At 54.0% G+C, this 12,030-nt stretch overlaps 1 protein-coding gene across 4 annotated transcripts in view; it reads right to left on the reverse strand.

Annotated features, from left to right (window-relative positions):
* Positions 1-11,759, reverse strand: part of LOC113207209 (uncharacterized) — a 229,379-nt gene extending 217,620 nt beyond the window's left edge. For all 4 annotated transcript variants that reach the window (XR_008011284.1, XR_008011285.1, XM_052268810.1 and 1 more), the window contains exon 1: positions 11,416-11,759. The gene's annotated coding sequence lies outside the window, so the exon portion shown is untranslated. The remainder of the gene's footprint in view (positions 1-11,415) is intronic.
* Positions 11,760-12,030: the final 271 nt, after the last annotated feature.

A 12,030-nucleotide genomic window follows, 5' to 3' on the forward strand; every position in this document is an offset into this window, starting at 1 on the left:
CCGGCACGGCCCGCCCTCCAGGCTGACGGCTTCTAGCTTTACAGACACACAAAAGGGACGAGTGGCGGCGGGTGTACATGCCATTTTTGCCTGAAAAGAAGCGAAGGTCGTGAAGCCGAGAAGCAGGCCCGTACTGAGGGGTTCGTCGAAACATAATATGTTTTATCCGTTTCACTCTCGCTCTATCTTTTAGTGCAACCTGCAACATAGCGCCGTGTGTTGCTGTCGGCTACATTTCTAAAACAGAACGTCTGTAATTGTCTCGGGGGACTGTCACCACATCAGATGCAGGATGCAGATAGGGGAGGGGAGGGAGCGGGCGGGATGTAGTGGAGAGGAGGGGGAGCTGCAGGGGAAATGATTTGGAAAGGAAAGGAGGTCAGGAAACGGAAAACCCCGGCGAGAAGGCAAAGATGCGCCTGCCTCCGCTGTACCCGGCTATCCTTGAGGATCTAATTTACGGATCATCTCACTCCCCCCCTCCCCGATCTCTCTCTCTCTCTCTCTGGCAGAGAACGCGGCTTGGCTCAGAGGGAAGTGCGAGGCCTGCTCAAACAACAAAACAGTCCGTCCTTCCGGAACAGTCCGCTCCCCGCCCGGAAACAGATTCAGACTCGTTTGATTTGTGAGCCGGCGACAGACGCGCGTTCGAGTCTCCCGTTCCCGCCGGTCGGTTTGAAAACGGATCGCCGATAAAAGTCGGATTAGCATGTCCACGACACACAAGTCCTGCGCGACGCAAGGCAGCCTAGGCCGCACTCGCCAGAGAAACTCTAGGAAAACCATGGATTTTATGAAGCGCTTGTGGGAAAAAGTTGTGTTGACGTTCATGTCATGAAAAGAGTACGGAATACATGAAACACACACTCATCATCAGGATAAATTGCTGTTTTTATACTTGCCAATTTTTAATAAATGGCTACGACTTCAAGCATTCCAAAACATTCTTCACTCCAGCCCAGCCTATGCTTCCATTGTAACTTTTTCATAAGTTCGCAGTACAGCACCGCGTTCTCTCGTGGAGCCCGGCCCGCAGCGCGCAGCGCTCTGAGGCACCTTCAGAAGCAGCAGCAGTTTTGTATTTACAGCAGACAGTCCAAAAATTATGGCGCTTTCACTGACAAAACAATTATTTTCTTTCAAAATTAAAGTTGACTTTATTTATTTACTTGATCAAGTAAATATTGATTTAATTGCCCTTTTCGTGGTTGTTAAAAATACTTTGGACAGTTGCCCTCTATTCTTCTTTTTTTGAAGACTGTGAAAAATAGTTGTAGGTTTACGAGAAAATTTTCTACAATGTGTGTCGCAAAACTAGAATTTGACATTGTAAATATAAAAGCACTTAGTATCGACCTGGAATTAATCGACAAGCAAGTATATTCTGTAACAAATTTACAACACGTTTTGTAAAAGAAAATTATCACAAATGTTGTAAATTTGCAAAGATATTTTTCGCGGTGGAAAAAAATAATTGTTTCACAGCTGTTTTGCTTTGCTTCCAGACTTACAGACGGAGTCTTTCTCAGACTGGACGCGTCGCTGCTGTGACGCTGGAACGGCGACCCGGAGAAGCCCGGCACGGTGATCATGGTGGCGGGGGGCTCCCGCCCCGGGGCCTCACAGCCACGCACAAGTAGTGCACAGCTCAGCCAGGGCTCGCCAGACCTGCACGCCGACCGACCAAACACTGTATGCGCTGCGGCGGGCTCGCTGGGCCGGCAGGCCGCGCTCGCACTCACACTCACACACACACACACACAAGTAGTATCGCCATCAGCTGTTGGACACACACACAGTGCGCGTGCGTGTTCGAGATGCGCTGTTATTCCCGAATAAGACACACTACCCACTATAGACTCATATCGACTTGGTTTGAGTAATCTTAGAAAGCACAGGGCGGCTGGGAAAAGGAGAGAGGCGTTACAGGCCACTTGATTAAAGATTTCTTTAGAAGCGGTGTTGTACACTTTACACCGTGAAACCGCAGCCACAAAAAGCTTGACAGCAAATATTGCAAACCATTAAAATTCTTATTCTTTCTCAAAGGAAGATGTTTTTATCGCCGATCCGTGCGAGCCTACCCTAAGACTCCCTAAATTTATTGAGGTTCAACAAACAAGTGGGGGTTTCACACGCGGAGAGTGTTAAAAAGCAAAAACAAAAACTCACTGATAGAGCTCGCGCGAGTGAGTGTGTGTCCGCCGGTGCTCGCATGAAAATGTTTAAATGTTTCGTCCTTTGATGTGCTTGCGTGGGATGCAAGGTACTTTTTCTCTGGTTACTGTATCAGACTGAGGTGTGCGGATAGGTTGCACAGTACTCGCACGGGGCCATGAGATACCATATGGCGGCGAGCTGCGGTAGGCAATCACGCACGCACGCCTGAATTCGGTACATGACCAGATAAAAAGGCTGGCGGACATCACAAAGCGTGTATTGTAAAGATTCTGTGGAGAGGTAATTGAGATATCCGAGAGACTGATGGAGACAAACTAATCAGAGCGCAGAGCGGCCAAGCAGCCGAGATCGAACCCTTCCCGTGTAACTCCTGAGCCAGACCAGAGCGAACACTAGAGACAGCCGCTGATGGTTGTCTCCATCGTCTCAATTACATCTTCACAAAAATCTCTGCAATATCAGAGACATTCTACGGCACATCATTTTTGCGGCGTGTGTGTGTAGGCGCATGCGATGAGCGCAGCACCAAAAGTTTCCGGTTTCAAAAAAATTCATAATCTGCCCGTGCGTCGATGCAAAACCGCTGACGTCGCCCCGCCCAGGGGGGGCTGCGCCCGGCTGCCTCGCCACAACGTGAATCCGATGACACTCGCGGACAGAACTGGATCCGGCGGTCACAATCGCTCATCGCATGCAGCGGCGGCAGCAGGCAGCGCTCGGGCCGACAGGCAGGCAAACGCACACTCACGTGCACACACACACACACACACACACACACACACACACACGTGTCATATCGACGAGAGGAGGCTTGACGCGACATGTGCACATGCGCTGCGCACACGATACGCGACGCTCACTGACTTGGGGGTGTCAACCAGCTACATATCGAGAGCGATAGGGAGGGAGGGAGCGAAGGAGGGAGGGAGGGAGGTAGTCGTAGGCCGGCGGTCTAACCATCCCCGCCTCAAAACCAACGTCGTCCTTCTGCTCGTCCGTACCCCGGCGCTGCGCACACGATACGCGACGCTCACTGACTTGGGGGTGTCAACCAGCTACATATCGAGAGCGAGAGGGAGGGAGGGAGCGAAGGAGGGGGGGAGGGGGATGGTTGACTAGGTCAGGTCGTGCCGCGTCCTTGAACCCGCATCGCCAACGCGGCCCGAACGTCCCCAGACGACACGGTGCGACATTCACAAGCAGGTGAGAGAAAGAGAAGGGCGAGTCGGTTGCAAATACCGTGAGGTGCAGGTGGTCTGTACTTTCCCTCCCATGCGCGGTGTAGTACTCTTTTGATGCCCCCCCCCCCTACATAAAAATCGATTCAATGTCACGTCTTGGCGGAACAGTGAAAACTGAACTCCTTTGAATGATTTCGCATCTTATTCTTTCTTTCGTCTGCATACAAAACAGCCAAAAGTACAAGAAAGTAGTACTAGTCAAGTCCTTAATAATGTTCAGATTTTTAGTTCCCAAAGGATGTTGAATGACGGTGGCGGTAGTATTTCCGGCGTGTTCACAGTGTGAACTTCACACTCTTCTGCTACAGTCCCACCCTTTGTCGTGCAGAAATATAGGGTTGCTTACCTCTGATAAGGTACTGTGAGTGTGTGTGGGGGTGGGGCGGGGTGTGTCCCGAGGGTGTCCGCGTCCGGGCGGTGTCCCTGAGAGGACTGCGGGGAGCGCCACGCACAGGGTCCGCAGGGCCCGGGGGAGCGTCGGCAGCGGCCACCACCACGGTGTCGGGTGTCGCCACCATCTTCATGACGCGCACCCGGCGCGGGCATGTGGGGGGGGGGGGGCTCGCCGCACTGCCCCAGAGGCCAGGCCCCGGGCTCGGGGCCATGTGTGTATTTGAGACACCTTCAGCGCCTTTTTATGCCTTTTGTTTTCAGACCGCACGTGTGTGTGTGTGTGCGTGTGTCAACAAGCCAAGCAGCGCGGTGACGCCACAGCGTATGTGTACGCATCTAGCTTAATGTGCCAAGGCCTGCTGCACCAGCCGCGGGCGGGCCGCGGGTCCACGGAGTGTCCTGCGCCGCTCTGCGCGACAAGTGAGGTTTTTGTCGGCCGCCTCTGCTGCGATCGCTCGCGACGCTATGCTAATGCTACTGGAGGCGCCAGGCCGCGCCGCCGCGCTGCTCCGCCGCGACCGATTGGTGACACACTTATCCCTCCCCGACCGAGCGATGCGATGCCGGTGCAGCGCCAGCATCGCCTCCCCGACATCGGTGATTTGCAAATAGCGCGTTGTTCGTCGTCGCCGGAGGCGCTGCGGCTAGCATTCGCAAGGTCCGCACGGCGGGGAGGCGAATGAAAAAAGGTTGTTTCGGTCTCACGCAGCTCGGTGGAGCGCACGGTAAAAACCATGTCTGATTTTTAGCAGATGATACCTTAAAAACCTTTTGACTAAACATAAAGAATATATAAGTAACTTCAAGGTGTCAGGTCAGCTAGCTTTTACTATTGACACAAAGAACCAAGCGTAGACCAGAAAACAATTTATTTGTCACTGGGGGACCGAGTGAGTGGCTGTGTGGATGTCGCGTCAAGCCCCTATACCCTTACCCTGCCTAACAATACTATTGGCTCCCCGGGCTCCCCGTCCCCGTCCACCGCTTGTAGGCCGAATTACAGAATTGCAAGTAACAAGCAACTATAAACAAATGACAGCTAAATATGAGAAACAATTGGAAACAGACCTATATTCTTGAACTTCTATCATCTGCTTTCAAGATAGATTCTTGATTTAGATTTTTTGAAAAGGGGAAAACTTTGAGGAACTCCCATATCTGAGGAAAACCTCCTTAGATTTTGAGGAAATCTCCTAAAAAATGTGGGAATTTCCCGCATTTTTTGAGGTTTTCCTCTCTAAATCAGACATTGGTTCTACTGCGCGGCGGCCGTGTCGATGCGTCGGGTGGCCTCTAATGCGGCGCCGCCGCTACAACCTGCTTCGCGCCTCCTCACCGGCTCCGCTCCGCTCGGCTCGGCTCCGCTCGGCTCGTGCCGCGGGGAACACGAGAGGCCGTCCCGCTCATTGGCGCAGGTAGACCGATGCAAGGGCGTACACGCATCGGTCTCCTTCGAACTGCATTATGCATTTTCTCCACCTCGCCTTACGAATCGGTATACAAATTGAACTAATGAAGCTTTTGCCGTAAATTGTAAAATTTTAGCACCCATCATAATATACAGTGGCCACTCGCATAGCCGCGCCGCACGGTTCTTCTCTGTAGGCCGGCGCGGCTATGCGAGGGACCCCCATCTCCGCTAAATGGCTTGCCGAGGGAGGAAGCCATAGTGCTGTCTGTGTTATTTTGGTTCAAAGCTGTTGAACAGTAATCAGAGAGACCAAACAATCCACGCTAGCGGTGTATGGCGGTGAGCAGTGGGGTCAGGCTAGTAGAGCTTAGCGCAGCAATGAGAGGCGCGGCTATGCGAGTGGCCACTGTACTGCGTATGTTTAATCAAACTTAAAAAGAAACAACAAAAATCCCTTTTCGCCTCCAGTTTACACAACTTTCGAAATAAAAGGACTGCCGCGTTTTTTTTTTGTTTTTTTTTTGTTCTTTCGCACGCGCAGGAAATCAATTATAACATCTATAACAATTCGAATAAACGTCGACGCTCCAGGAGTGCGTGGAGTGTGGACGTCATTAGTCGGCGCGACCAGGACCAGCTTTGTTGGTTTGGTAGTTGGTTGGGCTGGTACCAGTAGCCGGGCCGGGACTGGTCACCCGACAGGACGGGCGACAGGACGGGCCCATAAGACACGAGGGACTCAATAACGCGAATACGAATCTGGAACGCGAGGGCCATTCAGGTGTGGGCCGAGGAGGCGGAGGTGTCGCCAACTCCGAGTGTCGCAGCCCAAAGGAATGAGAAAGACTTGATATGAAATAGAAGCCGTAAATTCTGCCGCCGGTGGCAGGCCATCACAATAACAACTCTAGCAACTCGTTAAAAATACTATGTCTATATTCAATAAAGGAAGAGGAAAGTCGATTTTAAAAAAATCCAGAACGTGATGTTGTGGGGTTAGACACGCGCCGAAGCTGCGGCACGACCAGCGACCAGCCTTAGACGGGGGCCGTCTCTATTTCGTCAATCATCTTATCAGGTTTCACCTTGGAGCGGGCCCATCATCCAATCTAGTAGTAAGACAGGTTGCCGCTTCGTCTCCCCTCTCTCTCTCTCTCTCTCTCTCTCTCTCTCTCTCTCTCTCTCTGTCTCTCTCTCTGTCTCTCTCTCTCCCCCTCTCTCCGGCATGAACATGCTCACGCGACGAGGACGGCGAGACGGGCAGCACTTTGTTACGCATCGGATTGGCCTAACGGCTGCCCGGACACCTTGAACCAATTTCACCGCCACGCCCCACCCTGCCCCGCCCGTCCCGCATTTCTCCACTGGATTAGCGCCTCATCGTGTTATCCCGCCAGAATGGTGGTCCTGCCGGCCAAAGCACCATCATCACCATCAGCGGTGTTGATTTGTGTGACGTGACGGCCACCGCTGCTGTTCAGTAGGTATACCCTGTGATATGTCTTCACCATCAAAATTGTGTGTCATTTTGATTGATTTTTGGTTTTTCAATTATGCATTTCGGTAATTAACGTGAGAAGTTAAGGCGTGCTGTAAGAAGGTGCCGAGGTGCCGTGCCTTCATGTGAAGGATCTGAATCGGCATGGTTTGGGAAGGGCAAGACCATGAAAAGTCGTGTCATGCCTCAGTGACCACGACCGCAGGAACGAGAACTGCACCACGGTGCACCACCCGAGTGCACCTGAAGGTGCGCCCACAACGTCGGGAAATTTCGCGTCACTTCACATTATGACGTCCTTAAAAACTGATTTCTTCCTGAAAGCGAGTTTTGCCATTTGGCTTTGTAATTCCTACATATTGCCTGACATGATGTCTTGCCCTTGTCTAGTAACTATTTTTGCTAAGAGAAGGGCGAAATATTGCACGGAACAGGGGTGAAGCTCGGGGTGAAGTGGATGGATGACACGTCAAGGGCGCTGCATTGTGGGAGCACTTGGACTCGAACGTCAAGCCAATAAGGTATCCTGCAGAAAGTATACGTCCGTCATCCCCCGTTACCGGCCGTTACGAACTTGTGAAGTACCGTCTCCACAAGCTCCCCATAGAGCGCCTAGCAGGTAGGCAACATCTTGTCTGCAGTGCACGCGTGTACGGCGGGGTGGCCTACCCTGAGTCTCGCAGGCGCCAAGCTCCCGTAATTTTGCCCAATGGATCTGAAAAACGGACGTATTATCGGGACGATCGACGAACCCTAATGTTCGGTGAACCTCTATCCCTCCCGGTATCGGGAGTGCGGTGGTCAATGAATTGCGGGTCTGAAGGCGTGGCGTGGTGTCGCATGGCGCGGCGTGGCGGGCTGCGAGGAAGAGGCGTTGCCTGCTAACAAGACGGGACCCGGTGGCGGCGAGGGGCGGCAGGGCGTCGAGATCGCCACGCCCTGCCACGCCCCCCACGCCACGCCACGCCGTGTCATGACTGCCGGATCGGCCGCCCCCGATCACGCAACAAGCACCACACACCGTTTTCTTGTTCTTCTCTTCCCCCTTTATTATATTTTTGTTTCTGCTCGGGCAGCAGGCGGCGGCCGCGGCCTGCAGGCGGCTCGGTTTATTTTCCAGAAAGCCTTATTCATGCTGTTCTGCCAGCCCTAATTGGTCGGCCGAGGTGTGCGTTAGGCGTTGGGCCGTACAAGGCGCGGCCATTCAGCGAGGCGTAAGTATGTATAGAGGTGCCTTAACGACGAGGCACCCCCGCCCCGCCCCGCCACCGGGGGGAGGCTGCCGCCGCTGCTGCTGCTGCTGCTGCTGCTGCTGCTGCTGCTGCTGCTGCTGCTGCTGCTGCTGCTGCTGCTGCTGCTGCTGCTGCTGCTGCTGCTGCTGCGCTGTGTTTTTGCAGGCTTCGCGCCTCTCCCGGGCGGGGCGGCGCTGCAGCTATGTCGGCACGACGACGGCTCACGGATGCCAGGCGTTTATTCCCCCCTTGATGGGCGTTCTTACACGCACTGACCGACTGCATATTGACGGCAGCAAACGTTAATGCATCGCTCATACACTCTGCGGGGCCGTCGATCATACTGCAGCCTCCCCTTCCCTGCACTCTTCGTTGCCCCGGCACGCCTCACCACTCCCCGCCACGCCCCGCACGAGCCCGTAGGCTGCCCGGCCGCCGGCCGCCGGCCCCCGCCCGCACCGGTGCATTTCAACAACAGAGTTTATCTGCAACACCGCGCCCGCTCTGAAAGTGTCTTACGCCTCGGGCGGCCAGGCCCGGCATACCCATACCTCCTACATATGGTCTGGTCAATCTATTCTGTTATATTTTAGTAGTGTCATTTTTCAGATGCTTTCTTTTCTGTTTTTATGGATCACGTTCAATTGTATCCCCTGTTAAAATTTCCCTGAAGTCTAGTGTGCAATATCGGTGCATCTGGAGCACGATATCGCTCTCCACAGAGCAAGATACCTCACTCCTCCATTTACAGTGGAGCCGTGCAGAGTTGCCCCAGACTGGGCCGGCCGCCGCCCCCGCCGCTTCGCGCAGCGCCGCTCTTCTGTCCCGAGAGTTCTCGCCGGTGTTTCTCCGTGACAGATTACATCGGCGGCACGGTTCGCCAAGGCAATTGGCATGCATTGCTGATGTCATTCGGCGTGATTCATCTCCACGAGCAAGCAAGCGCGGCCCGGGGCGGGGCGGGGCGGGGTGACGGGCGCGGCAGAGACAGGGGCAGTGGCGGGACCCCATAGATGGGGCTGAGAGCTGAGATACGTCCGAGAACACGGCGGCGGAGGAGAGTTGTTAAAGTTGCAAAATGAGCGACGCCCGGCCGCGCCGTGACTAGACGAACGCCCCCCCCCCCCCCCCCCCCCCTTCTCTTGGCCCTGCAGTCGCCGCAGTCCCCGGGTCGCACCGCGTCGGCCGTCTCGTCCGCAAAGTGAGCGCCCGGCTGAGCCGGCGGCGCTTGCGCCAAAACGTCTTGGAAATGACGGCGACTGTCCCGGGACGGGGGCCACGGCGCCCGCGTGGACGCTTTTGCTAAATATTCCTGTACGAAATAGGAAGCAGGCCGTGGCAGGCCGTCCGTCGGTCGGTCGGTAGGTCGGGGCCGATCGCCCGCCCGACCGCTCCGCCGCGGGTGGGCGTCGCACGGCCGCAGCACGGCGAGCGGTCCGCGGCACGGTCCACGTCCACGCACTCGACCGACTTTAATAACTCATTTCGGATACAGACGGCCGGCGGCCGGCCCGGGTAAAAATACGGCCACTCTAATCCCGCCTGCAGCGCTGGGCCAGGCCTGGGGCCTCCAGGTGGGGGGGGGGACACCGCGTACAATGCGATACTAAAGTAATAGTCCAGGAGTTATAGTAAGCCAGGCAGCAGCGATCCTAGCGGGCCCGGCCCCGGCCGGTTCTGTTGGCCAATGCACAGCAGAGAGCAGAGAAGCAGTGACACCGGGGTGCTTGCCGTGTTGCTGTTGTTGGTCTTCTTGTGGCTACACCCAGAAAATAGTAATCTTGAAACAAGGCGAAATGCGTTGCTTCAACGCTATTTTTACCTCAAAAAAATAAAAGGAAAGTTGTCTCTAACTTAAGGCAAATGACGTTAGAATAACGTGAAAATTTCCTTAGATCAGCTTAATTTCCTCGAAATCAATAGAAAAACCTTAAAACAAGGTCGAAAATTATTAACTTGTATTTTTTCTTTTTAAAGAAAATTCCTTGGTTTAAGGATACCATTTTCTGGGTGTCTCGCAGTCCGGCACCGACAGAGCACAGCAAGCCCAGAATTACGAAATGCCTTTAAGTCAAGTCGGCCAGAACACGCGTTTGTCATCTACATGCGTCACTGTCCCCGAAGCTGTTTCCCAAACCGGTCGTAGTCCTCTTCGGTGTCGAAGGTCACCGTTGACCTCCTGGTTACGGGCAACATACATTGTGCTTAGAGCTGGTCCACTTCGTTGCCCACCAATGATTCTAAGTAGCGGTCATAGTTCATTTGCGGACTACTAAAATATGATATTTTGTATTTTAATCGCAAGAAGAGGATAACAAGTAATTTTACAAATTTGACTTTTGCCACGTTACTACTGACTTACACACATAGGTTTTCGTCGAATGGTCATCAGCTTTTCTGTCTGCTGATGACCTGACCGGTACAAGCTTCGATCTCCCCATCCTGGTTACCCGATGATGAGCATGATGAGTGTCCTCCAGGGTACACACGTTTTGAGTCACAAGGGCCAATGTAGGGACACGTTTTCTTTGTGTTGTTGTTTTTTGTTTTATTTTTTCGAAGGGTAAAGTCAGGTGCCGACAGTCGTCATGGACCGGCTAGCCCGGGCAGGACGCTGGAGCCGCTCGCTGCCCACTCGGACGTTCAGGTCTCCGCCACGCGCAGGCCAGGCCGTAGGCCGTCACGTAAAGGGAACGAGAGGCAACATGGATAATGAGCGTGACATTTTCAGAGGCACAGAAACACGCCACCTGACCCGAAACTCTTTCGCCTGTCTGACGCCACTAAACACGAGTAGCAAGATGTTTAGGTGGTAATGGAAGTCCAGCATCACACGGAAAAAAAAGACTTTGTTGTGGGCATCAACTTTGGTCGATAGGCAAAATTCGACATCAGAAATCGAGAATCCGATGACCACAGCCAGGAGCTGGTTGTCAAGACCGGACACTTTTAACACTTTCCGTGCGGCGGGTCCACCCCTGTGGACCCGCAAGTTTAGACCCTTCCGTGCGGCGGGTCCATACCGGGTCCATACCGGGTCCACCCATGTGGACCCGCCGCCAGGTGTCCTTGTAGTGCCATGGGTCCACTCAAGAATTCTTAGAGCTCTCAGAGCAAAAATATTTTTTTTCTCGAAAAACCCTCCGCCTGTGAGGCGGGGCGCTAAAAATGAACCCCGCACGGAAAGTGTTAAGATGAGAACCAAACTGAGGTTTGTCTTTTTGGCAGTTTTCCACCGAGGACAAAGCTAAGCGCATCTCAGAAAAAGGGATCATTAATACAGGGGTTTTCTTGTAAGAATTGAATTTTCCTTTAGGTCACAAAATGTTCTTGGATTAACGGAGTTGGTTTTGAAATACGTGAAAAATACCCTTTGCGCCGAGTGGAAATCAAAGAAACATTATTTTGGTCCTGAATGTGGCATTGTTGAAATGTTCTGGGTAAAATTATTCCACTTACCGGCGCTGGAAGTTTAGACAAAATCCGTTGTGCGGCTGGTGACCGTCTCAACACTCGGGCTGCAGTTAATCCAAGGCGACGTACTCCTTAGGGTGGCGCAGGCACACAACAATCACAGGCTCACTTCACACTCGACCTCACTCCACAATCACAATCACAATCACTGGCACCACTGGCCCGCTGAACTGACAGAGTAGCAACACGACACTGGTCCATGGCTGGCCTGCTCGTCACCCCGGCGACGACATCGCGGTCCTCAGCGACTAGGCCAGGGCACGTCGAACCCGTCGGTCCTATCCGTCTGCAGCACGCCGGCCTGCACTCATGCACGACTGACTGCGCGACTACCCGCCGAACCCGACAAGGGCGTCGCGGGCCTCGGCCGGGAGGGGGAGGGGGGCGCCGGGCGCGGGGGCCGGGTGGTGAGGAAGGGGGGAAGGGGGCCCCGCTGCTCGCCGGGCAACGCGCTATTGGCCGATATTGTTATGATGCAAGTGCTGCACTCTGGAGAACGCGCCGCAGCTGCAACGGCATCCATCTGTCCCAGCATCCCCTCCCGCTCCCCGGTGTGGACCGGCAACCCCACCGACACCTCCTCCCCTTACACTCCCCCCC

The sequence above is a fragment of the Frankliniella occidentalis genome, unplaced genomic scaffold (assembly GCF_000697945.3).
Source record: "Frankliniella occidentalis isolate FOCC.00 unplaced genomic scaffold, Focc_3.1 Scaffold77, whole genome shotgun sequence".
Lineage (NCBI taxonomy): Eukaryota > Metazoa > Arthropoda > Insecta > Thysanoptera > Thripidae > Frankliniella > Frankliniella occidentalis.